Consider the following 12,337-nt stretch of genomic DNA (forward strand, 5'->3'; position numbering starts at 1 on the left):
TGATGGAATACGTGTTCAGACCTAAACCCAATAGAACTTGTCGGGTGACTTGAAAGCATAAGAGATAGCTCACAACTTGCAAACGCTTATAGAACTGACTCCAAGTCGACTTTTGGGGGTGAAAAAAAATACACGATGGACGGTGAGTGTATAATTTGGTGGCGAGCCTGGAAGGAGGTCTGAACTCTTGCATGAAGTTGAAAGTGGCTTTGGATCTTCTCCAAACGGTGCTTCCAATTTATGAGCAGAGGAATCGTGTGGCTGGAGGATTATGTCAAATATGTGCCATGTGACAGAACAATCTGGGAACATTCCGAACGGCTCACTCGCAGACATGTTTTAGATTAGACTAAATTAAAATTGAATACATTTACCTTTATTATTGATATTTTTTACGATTATGAACTCATTCACTGTCAATGATGTACAAAAATGTGTCCACAAGGGTGCCAGGGTTTTTGTCATTTTCACTAAAATTGCAGGACTCACAGAATATTGAGTTTTAAGACTACATAAACATTCAATGCCGCGTAATAAATCTTAAACTCTCTTCTTTTATCAGAAAAATTAGTTAATTCCTAAATTATGTGGGTCTGGAATTATCTGAGCTCGAAATGGGGGCAGATGTACAAAAGGCAAACGTTGCCCCTTCGTGGTAGGTAAAACATTGGCAGAGTAATGACCAGCGCTTTATCAACACCCCACCAAAAGAGTTAATTCCTAAGTTATATGTGTCTGGGGTTATAGAAGCTAAAATGTCTGTACACCTTGGAGACTTTTTTTTCAGAATGTAATTCCAGGCCTCAAAAAAGAACATTTTAAATGGTAGTACTTTCCCAAGTTCCGAGAACCATTAACACACTCAATATCAGACGGTGTGCAAAAATGTGTCAGTCAACTCCAGTGCCAAGGTTTTTGCCATTTTCACTCCAATTGCAGGACCCACAGAATATTGCGTTTTAGGACAACATAAACATTCAATTCAATTTCTCTACTTTCATCAGAAAAAAATGAATTAATTCCTAAGTAATATGGATCTGGAGTTATCTGAGCTTGAAATGGGGGCGGCTGTACAAAATACAATGCAATACATACATATTGGTTCATATAGTGCTTTAACAACAGCTAAAGCTGTAACAAAGTGCTAACATGGACACAAGGCAAATGCTGCCCTCTCGTGGAAGTGAAAAAACATTGCCAGAGGTCTGACCAGCGCTTTTTCGGCACCCCTCGCAAAAAAAACAAAACAAAACCGGAACAAAATTGGGAATGGCGCGCCACGTCATGCTTTTCAATGTCCGAATAAATTCAAGAATGGTAGTGAATGAGTTAAATTTCCAGTCATTGACTTGATTGTGTCATTTCACACTGCAGTCACGTAAATGTTTGTACACCACTTTTTAAAGCATACACTTTCCAAGTAAATTACGGCAAACAGTCGCACGTTCCCATCAAGGCGAGCAGGAAACGTGCCCGAGTGTGGCTCCTGGCGGGTTTCTTCTGAGTTTATTTTCTCTGGGCCAACGGACTAATTACTACGTACTCAGCACACACACGTCACTTGAGGTTTGGAGATGTAGCAGGCAAAATTACAGCCCCAGACATCTGGTTGTAATGTAAAATAGTATTTTTTTTTTTTTAAAAAAAGGAGGGGAGTCTAAAAAAGAACTGTCCGACAATGTTAAAAGCAGTGCAAGGCAACTCAAAAGTTAAAAAATAAAAACTATAAATAAAAAACGGTGTTGTCAAACTCATTTTTTTTATGAGTCCACAGTATCATACCAGTCAGTCCCCCAAAAACCCAAAGACTAAAATCGGTTCCGACATATTTTCCGCAAATCGTCTTTGACTCAACTCATAATCCAGATGAACGCTGCAATCTGGCAGAACATTCGGAGGTGTTTTGTCTCACGTTACAACATTCTGCAAAGTTCACGATCCAGACAATGTCGTGTAATTCGGTACCCACCGATGTCTGGTCTTCTTTCACGAAACCGAAATCGATTGAGTTTGACCTCACAATTTTAAGACTCCATTTATGTGTAGATGAATTCTTCCTTGTCAGGACAGATGTGTATGTAAATCTCCATATTTTAAATGTCACCAAATTGGCATCCGAAAAGAATTTAGCCTATCACACGGCCTCCCGAAGCTGTTTTTTGGGAGGTCGCTATATTGTGTGAAAGGTTGATAGAGAATAGACAGAATAGAAGTTATCATATTTAAAAGTTTCATGCTGTTATATGCTTAGTTGGTTGAACACAAGGCCCACAATGGAAGCACAGAAAATCTGGGGTCAATATGAGATGAACAGACACAGCCTGTTAAACTGTCATCTTCACGTTACTAATTTACGACTTGGTAAACACCTTGACAGGAAGAGGTCATGAGCCAGGTTACAAATCTATCAGTTCGTGGAAAGGACAACCAATTTAAATGTCTACGTTCTGTTGGTGCTTGGGACGTGGTATTCGAATCAAGAAGACTATGTTTTACTAATGCCTCGGTGTCATTCTTGACAGCACACTATCTTTTCACTCCCATATAAATAACGTAACCCGGTCTGCGTACTTCCACCTACGCAATATCAATCGTCTTCGCCCGTCTCTCACTCCTCACACCACTGCCATCCTCGTTCATAGTCTTGTCACCTCCCGGATTGACGATTGCAATTCACTTCTCTTTGGTGTCTCTCACAAACTTCTCCATAAACTTCAACTCGTCCAGAATTCTTCAGCCTGGATCATCACCAGAACCTCATCCTTTCACCACATCAACCCCCGTCCTCCAAGAGCTCCACTGGCTCACGATCAAATATAGAATCAACTTTAAAATGTTTCTTTATACATTTAAAGCTATTCGTAACCAGTGCCCGAACATAAACAAACATCTGACACAGGTACAGTCGTCCATAAGTTCACCGACGTGCCATTTTCAAAAATCATACACACACAAAAACGTTCCAATGGATGTCTAGTTTACAAGATTGAATGTAAAAATACATTCCAAAAGTGTATAGGCCAGAATAGGAGCTGTCTGCTCCCTCTAACATGCACCAGTTACGGAACTATTTAAACCAATTTGAGCCATCTCAAGGAAAACACAGGATATAGCGTTGCCGGGTGAAAACAGTTTGGACACTATCCCTCCAACGTTAGGCTCAGTGTCAAAATGTACGATGAGTACGTCAACAATTCAAGATGAAATGTAAAAAGAGTCTGTGGGCTACGACCTAAAAAGCACATCTGGCATTTGTAATTTGGCGCAAATCCGTGACGTAGTCCCTGGGAAGTCCAGCACTAAGGCCGGTTAACGGGTCACGCAATCAAAGAAAGTGGCGGACGCGTATTAGGACAACGCAGCTGTTCGGCTATTTAGATGGGGTCTTTGATTCAGTGTGGATCTTCCATCAACAACCAAATGTTGACTGTCCAAAGATACTCAGTTAAAACCACGGCGATGCATGTTTATTTTCCACATGCAGGTGTTGAGGAAACGTGTGAGGATACGCGGTAATCAAGTTCAAATGTTAGTCTAGTCAACGCAACTGTGCAACTTGGATCAGGTCCATAACCTTGGAAAAATCAACTTCTGCCTTTAACATAGTTTGCAGAATCTAACTCAGGGGTGTCAAACTCATTTTTCTTGTGGTCCACATTGTACTTACGGTGTGCCTTGGTAGTTATGGATTTTGGGAAACCACACCCAGGTTTAAGCGGCTCTACATATTACATACAACAAATTGTCAAAAAACTAGTTTTAAAATAAAGCACTATGGCTGCTACTGTGGATTATATGTGACAATTTAAAATTTGAAGTCAGACTTTAGCATGCATCGTGGAACTTCACATGCCAGATTGGGCCCCCGGGCCTCGATTTTGACACCAATGATTTAAGGTGAGTTCTAACTATAATGCGTGACTGGAAATAAACATTCAAATAACGAAAATAATATTACATTACATTGTTGGACAGTTCCTTTTAAACTGGTATCAAGGAATAGACAGAAACACGATTATAAAGCATCCCAAGTTTGGTTCGACTTTCAAAACAATAGTAAAGTTTTCAAAATAATGGCTTAAAGACAAGTAAGCTATCTATTAGCTATATAGCTAGCTAGCTATATGGCTGGCTATCTATTAGCTAACGAGCTAGCGATCTATTAGCTAGTTAGCTTTCTATCTATTTCAGTTACTTCCGGGATGAGTGAACGCTGGCACGTGTGGCTGCCGCTTCTCACCCACAGAAAAACTTATCCTGTGACTGTAAAGTGACCTTGAGAGTTTTGAAAGGCGCTTATAAAATGTATTATTATTATTATTATCTTCAATTAATGATATATTTGAAAACTTTTTTTCATAAATAAATCACACTGGATTAGAAGGCGCACGGTCATCTGAAGGCTTTTAGGTGCACTTTTAGGTGTACTTTTTAGTGCGGGAAATACGGTAAAACAATACACCAATCACCCCAACTTTTATATATTGTGGAACCTTAGTCATACCATCACCACATAGAAGATATTTGTTAACCCGTTTTAAGCGTTTCCCATTAGGTGTTAGCATGAAGCTAACAGACACATTGTGGTTGTTTTAAATACACATTTCAATCAAATCACAACCAATAGAGGCGCAAGTACAATCGACTACCCATAAATAAATAAATAAATAAATAAATAAAACTCTTGACTGTCCGTCAGTCTGCCTTCGAAGCATCAACATCCGAACATCAGTAGCATATGATAACATGAAACCTGTTGCATAATCCAAAAACGTCGCCGAAAATCCCCCCCCCACCACCCCGCAAAGTCCGGTAAAAAATTCTTAACCCAAACTTCGCCTCCACACCGCCAACAAGCTCAAACTTTGCACTCCCCCTTCACGAGCGCCTTGTGGTTGTCCATTTTGCTATTTACATGCTTGTTTGTCTAAAAGTGGAGTCCGTCCACATCTAATGAATGCAGTGAAGGCCCAGCACGGTGGTGGTGGTGGTGGTGGGGTAGACGGGACTATGCACGGCATCAAAAGAGCCTGTGTTTCAGTGACCACAAGGCAATGCTTTCTCCTGCACCGTCCGTTAAAATATACACATTTCAAAATGTAGATAATTAACTCATTCACTGGCATTCCTGAATATATTCGGGAATTGAAACGCATTACGTAGAGCGACATTCCCGAATTTGTTCGCGGAGGAGTGCATTTCAAGCTTCAGTCAGACCTCTGGTAATGTTTTACTCTCCCTCAAGAGTGTAGCATTTGCCTTTTGTACAATCGCCCCCATTTCAAGCTCAGATAACTTCACACCCATATAACTTTGCAATTAACTCTTTTTCTGATGAAAGAAGAGATTTCTTATGCTGTCTTGAATGTTTATGTTGTCCTAAAACTCATTATTCTGTGGGTCCTGGAATTTGAGTGAAAATGACAAAAACCCTGGCACTGGAGTGGAAACATTTTGAATGAGTTAAATATCCGAGGCAACACCTGATGCCAGCGGAACAGACTAAAACATCTGACTGATAATAAAAATGAAGTTTTGGTGTATTAACACATTCACTGCCAGACAATGTGCAAAAATGTGTCCACTCCAGTGCCAGGGTTTTTGTCATTGTCACTTAAATTCCAGGACTCACAGAATATTGAGTTTTCGGGCTACATCAACATTCAATACAGCGTTAGATATCTTAGATTCTCTCCTTTCATCAGTTAATTCCTAAATGATATGGGTCTGGAGTTATCTGACCTTGAAATGGGGGCGGCAATATTTATTAATTCATGTAGCACTTTAACAACAGCTGAAGCTGGAACAAAGCGGTAACATAGAAAAAAAGGGAAATGCTGCCCCCTTGTGGAAGGGGGAAACAAAACACATTGCCAGAGGTCTGGCCAGCGCTTTATCGGCACCCAAGCATGAAACATCAAAACCCAAACTAATTCGGGAGTGGCGCTCTACGTCATATTTTCATTTCCCGAATAAATTTGTGAATGGCAGTGAATGAGTTAAGGATCATTCACTTTTTTTTTGCTTGCCATCTACTGTTAAACACACACACACACACACACACACACACACACACGGACACTACATAGTGTCACATCTCGCTGCCATCCGGGGCGCGCCCCGCCCCTCCTGTCACCTCCTCCGACATTCTTGGGAGACGGCCCCTCCAATCATCATTCACCTGGGTTCCCACAGCTGATTGTCATTCACTGATTGTGCCTTCTGCCTATATCTGTCTGCCGCTCACTACCGTCTTCTGTCGGAGTATTCTTGGTCATTGCCATTTCCACGCCCGTGTTGCCAGGTCTGCTATCTTTCAGTTATCTTCCTTCACTCATCCCTGTTTGTTATTATTTGATGCTGTTTCCAGTAAAGACTCTTTATCCACCCAAGCCTGTCACGCCGTGTATTTCGGGTCCTTCCCTAACACCAAAAGTCCGTCGCTCGAGATCTGCCTCCTAGCACTCGAGCGCTCGTCACACAATACTCCGACCACCTATGGACCCCGCCGGCGTTGACAGGTATGTTACCGCCCTCGTTCAAGAGGCGGAGCGTTCGAGCCAGCTGGCCCAGGCGATTGAGGAAATGCGCCACGCCACTACCTCGCTGGCTCAACGCCTCAAGGAGATGGAAAAGTGCATCGCCACCCTCTCTGATCCTTCCCCCCCGCCCGTGGGCAGGCGCACGCCCCCGCTACCCCAACCCTCACGCTACGCAGGCGAAACCGAGCGCTGCGCTCAATTCCTAATGCAGTGTGCGCTCGTGTTTGAACAACATCCTGACGCCTACGTTAGCGATGAGGCTAAGGTAGCCTTCATCACCAGCCTGCTCGCGGGCGAAGCCGAATCATGGGTGCTGGCGGTACGAGAGTCCCGACCGGAGCTGTGCGCCTCGTATCCGGACTTCGTAGCCGAGATTCGCCGGGTGTTTCACCATCCAGTGACGGAGGTCGAGGCGGAAGGGAGAATCCTCGACTGCGTCCAAGGGGCCCGTTCGGCCGCAGAATACTCCGTCGCTTTCCGGATCCAGGCCGCTGGCAGCGGCTACGGCGACCGAGCGTTGAGGGGGGTGTTTCGTCGCGGCTTGAATTCCGACCTAAAGGATGAGTTGGCTACCCGCGACGCCGGCACCACCTTCGACGACCTCGTCAGGATTGTCATCGGCTTGGATCAGCGTCTTCGAGAGCGGCGAAAGGAGCTGAGCGACCGACGGCCCGAGGTACCCCGAAGCCGACCTCGGTCGACCACACCCGGCAGCGACCGCGCGCAGCCCCAGGAGGGACCCTTCGAACCGATGGTGATAGGGGGGGGAGACGACCGCGCCAACCCGAGGGCTCGTCGCGCCCGAGGCCCCCAGCCTAGGACCCACGGCCAATGTAAGTCCCCGCCGAAACGGAATTCATTGGGGGCTAAACCCACTACACGAGCCACACGGTTGGAGCTGGAGAGTGAACTATTTGGCCCCTCCAGCTCCCAAAGAGTGCGGGCACTAGTGGACTCGGGGGCCGACGGGTGCATTATCGACCCCCATCTGGCCGACCTGCTGGGCTGCCGACTTTTAGATCTCCTTCCCCCGAAGGAGATCGTCGACCTGGATGGCCGATTATTAGCCCGGGTCACCCACCTCACGGCCCCACTTAAGCTCCGAGTGGCAGGCAACCATGTGGAGCACCGCCAATTTCTTGTTATGCCCTCCCGGAACGCGCCATTGGTCTTGGGTCTCCCCTGGCTCAAGGCCCATGACCCATCCATTTCTTGGGAGGGCCCCACCATTCAGGGCTGGAGCCCCTACTGCTACGCTAACTGCCTGCGGTCGGCTACGGCAGGGCGCAACCCCTCCCGCGGTGGCCCGCCCGAGGCCATCTGCCTCAAGGGCGTGCCACATTGCTACCACGACCTGCGGGAGGTGTTCAGCAAAGACAACGCCCAATCCCTGCCGCCCCACCGACCGTATGACTGTGCTATAGACTTGCAGCCAGGGGCTCCATTACCGGACTCCAGACTTTACCATATTTCACAACCGGAACGGGAAGCCCTGAGCACTTACATAGACTCCTCTCTAGCGGCAGGACTCATTCGGCCGTCGCGTTCCCCGCTGGGCGCAGGGTTTTTCTTTATCGACAAGAAGGACGGATCCCTGCGCCCATGCGTTGACTACCGGGGCCTGAACGACATCACCATCCGCAACAAATACCCTCTCCCCCTCATGGATTCGGCCTTTGCGCCCCTTCAGTCCGCCACCATTTTTTCTAAATTGGATCTTCGCAGCGCCTACCATTTGGTCCGAATCCGTGAGGGGGATGAATGGAAAACAGCCTTCAAGACGCCTTTAGGGCACTTTGAATACCTGGTGATGCCGTTCGGGCTCACGAACGCGCCGGCCGTATTCCAGAATTTAATTAATGATGTGCTCAGGGACTTCCTCAATGTTTTTGTTTTTGTTTACCTCGATGACATTCTTATTTTTTCTCGCTCTGCAGAAGAACACCGGCAACACGTCCGACGGGTCCTGGCGCGGCTCCTGCAAAACCGGCTCTATGTGAAGGCAGAGAAGTGTGACTTCCATGTCCGCTCTCTGTCGTTCCTGGGGTTTGTGGTGGAGCAGGGGCAGCTCAGGGCCGACCCCGCCAAAACCAAGGCGGTGGTGGAATGGCCGATCCCAAAGACGCGCAAGCAGCTTCAGCGGTTTTTGGGGTTTGCCAACTTCTACCGCCGCTTCATTCGCGGGTATAGTCAGAAGGCACTCCCCCTCACTAACCTCACGTCCACCAAGCTCCCTTTCAGGTGGACTCCCGATGCTGAGGGGGCTTTCAACCGCCTCCGTCGTGCCTTCACCAACCCCCCCGTTCTGCGTCATCCCGACCCGGATCTCCCGTTCACGGTCGAGGTTGACGCATCCGAGTCCGGAGTAGGGGCCGTCCTTTCCCAGCGCTCTCCCACCGACCAGAAGCTACGCCCCTGCGCCTTCTTCTCCCGCCGGCTCAGCCCCGCCGAAGCCAATTACGACGTCGGCAATCGGGAACTGCTGGCGGTCGTCCTGGCCCTGCAGGAATGGAGACACTGGCTTGAGGGAGCTAAACACCCCTTCACCGTCTACACGGATCACAAGAACCTGGCGGCCATCCGGTCGGCCAAGAGACTTAACTCACGGCAGGCCCGATGGTCACTCTTCCTCACCCGTTTTGACTTTTCTCTCACCTACTGCCCAGGGTCACAGAACACCAAGCCCGACGCCCTATCCCGTATCCATGAGCCGGCAGAAAGGGAGGAGACTACCGCCAACATCCTGCCGGCCCAGCGCATCCTGGGCGCCCTGAGGTGGGAGGTTGAGAGAAAAGTCCAACAAGTCCAGGGAACCACCACCATCCCCAGGGGCTGTCCCAAGGATCGCCTGTTCGTCCCCCCCCCCCTACGCACTGAGGTGCTCATCTGGGGGCACACATCTAAGATAGCTTGCCACCCGGGGGTCAACAGGACGATCCAACTCATCGCCCAACGGTTCTGGTGGCCGGGGTTTAGGAGGGACATCACCCTCTTCGTGAAGGCCTGCCCGACCTGCGCCCGTGGAAAGGCCTCCCACCAGCCCCCGGCCGGACTCCTCCAGCCCCTACCGGTTCCGTCCAGACCCTGGTCCCACATCTCCGTCGACTTCGTGACAGGCCTCCCCCCCTCCCGTGGCAAGACGGTCGTCCTCACCGTAGTGGACCGATTCTCCAAGTCGGCCCACTTCGTTCCGTTAACCAGGTTGCCGTCTGCCACCGAGACGGCTCAACTCCTGGTTAACCACGTCGTCCGTCTCCACGGGATTCCGACTAACATCGTGTCGGATCGGGGACCGCAGTTCGTGTCCAAGGTATGGAAGCGTTTCTGTCGGTCCCTAGGGGCATCGGCGAGCCTGTCGTCTGGGTACCACCCCCAGACCAACGGACAGACGGAGAGGAAGAACCAGGACCTGGAGGCGGCCCTCCGGTGCGTGTGCCTCCACAACCCGGCGTCGTGGGCCCTGCACCTACCCTGGGTGGAGTACGCCCACAACTCCCTGGTCTCCGCAGCCACAGGTCGGTCCCCATTCATGTCCGCCTGTGGCTATCAGCCGCCCTTATTTCCCACACAGGAAGGCCAGGTGGAGGTCCCGTCTATCGATCATCACCTCAGACGGGCCCACAGAGTCTGGAAGGAGACCAGGGACGCCCTGTCACGCACCGCATCCCGGAACCGGCGGGTGGCAGACCGCCATCGACGGCAGGCACCCAGCTACCAGGTCGGGCAGGAGGTCTGGCTATCTACGAAGGACCTTCGGCTGGCAGGGTCCTCGGCCAAGCTGGGCCCACGCTTCACGGGTCCCTTCCCCATCGAGGCCATCCTCAGCCCGGTCTCGGTGAGGCTCCGGCTACCACCCACCATGCGGATCCACCCCGTGTTTCATGTTTCCCTCCTCAAGCCAGTGGAGACCAGCCCCTTAGCCCCCACGCCCGCCCCCCCACCTCCCCCCCGGATATTGGACGACGGACCAGTCTACACCGTGCGGGAGATACTGGACTCCAGGCGCAGGGGCAGAGGAGTGCAGTACCTGGTCGACTGGGAGGGCTATGGACCTGAGGAACGTCAATGGGTCCCACGGGCCTGGATCCTCGACCCATCCCTCACCCGGGCCTTCCATGCGGCTCACCCATCCAAACCTGGGGGGCCGCCGAGAGGCGTCCCTTGAGGGGGGGGCACTGTCACATCTCGCTGCCATCCGGGGCGCGCCCCGCCCCTCCTGTCACCTCCTCCGACATTCTTGGGAGACGGCCCCTCCAATCATCATTCACCTGGGTTCCCACAGCTGATTGTCATTCACTGATTGTGCCTTCTGCCTATATCTGTCTGCCGCTCACTACCGTCTTCTGTCGGAGTATTCTTGGTCATTGCCATTTCCACGCCCGTGTTGCCAGGTCTGCTATCTTTCAGTTATCTTCCTTCACTCATCCCTGTTTGTTATTATTTGATGCTGTTTCCAGTAAAGACTCTTTATCCACCCAAGCCTGTCACGCCGTGTATTTCGGGTCCTTCCCTAACACCAAAAGTCCGTCGCTCGAGATCTGCCTCCTAGCACTCGAGCGCTCGTCACACATAGACACGCCAAGTTTTATGATCTTTTTTGAATAATAATTATGACCATCCATTTCCCAGCTTTGTGGTATTCACACAGCGAGCAATTCGCGACTGCTTTTCGCATCACTTCACACGAACCCCGTAAGGCCGCATACGACAAAACACGGCAGGGAGGGCGGTCGAATGAAAAGGCCGCAACCATTTCAAACATCCACCACTGCAATTTGTTGTCTATTCTGGTACACGGTAGGGGAAAAAAGGGGGAGGGGGCAGGATCCTTGAATTAAAATACAGTGATACCTTGGCTTACGAACTTAATTGGTTCCCAGAGAGAGTGTGTAAGGCGAAATGTGTGTATCCCAAAAAACTACTTCTCATAGGAAACTATTAAAATGAGAATAATTTGTTCACAGGTCCCCATAAAACATAATTTTCTACTTTCTAATTTTCTAAGCCTGAAAACTACACAAAATGTACCTTATTTTATGTATAATAAATGTGTAATAAATATTATAATTAAAGAAATAAACCATACTGTATATCAAAATCGTTTTATTGACCTTTGAGATGGTTGTTGATGGAATGGAGTGGCCAGTTTCATCAGCATTAAACACTTGATGAGGAACATAGCCTTCTTCTTTCACCATCTTGAGGAATGATCCCTTGTCGGTGCTTTCTCTGCGATAATTTTACCTTGTTCCTCATCAATCGTGTTCTGTTTAGCTGGGTTGATAGCTTTTTGCATCAAGTTTACAGATTGATTGTGCGGGTTATTTATGGAGTCTGATTGATGGGATTTTTTTTTAACCTTGCGGTCTACACTCTGCTTTTGAACTAGCAAATCTAAAGTGACTCAAAATGTCTCTGTTTTCTCTCCATTTTCCCACTCTCTCTGTCGTCTGCCTGTCTCTTTAATTTTTACAACACCTCGCCTCGCTGCTGGGTTCTTGACCAATTACGTGGCTTTAACCGAAGACCGGGGGCGGGGAATAGAGGCCAAAATGAGTCGGTTGCCATTCGCAAACGACACATCACTCATTGTGGCGCTCTGTGTGTATCCCAAAAAATAGTTTGGATGTCAAGGTAAAATTTTCATAAATTTAACGTTCGTAAACCGAAAAGTTCGAAACTGCTCCTCAGATTCAACAATGAAGCCTACTTTGAAAACAGCGTTATTGATTCAACAGTGGCGCTGTACAAAAAGAGAGAAGACCAACCCACGATGCCTCGCTCGCTTTGAATGA

At 48.7% G+C, this 12,337-nt stretch overlaps 1 protein-coding gene across 1 annotated transcript in view; it reads right to left on the reverse strand.

The window, feature by feature from the left end:
• The window catches only part of farp2 (FERM, ARH/RhoGEF and pleckstrin domain protein 2), a 54,775-nt gene that overhangs the window by 32,717 nt on the left and 9,721 nt on the right, over positions 1-12,337 (reverse strand). The gene's annotated exons all lie outside the window — the stretch shown is intronic.

The sequence above is a fragment of the Hippocampus bargibanti genome, linkage group LG07, assembly GCF_051943395.1.
Source record: "Hippocampus bargibanti isolate YZ-2025 linkage group LG07, ASM5194339v1, whole genome shotgun sequence".
Taxonomy (NCBI): domain Eukaryota; kingdom Metazoa; phylum Chordata; class Actinopteri; order Syngnathiformes; family Syngnathidae; genus Hippocampus; species Hippocampus bargibanti.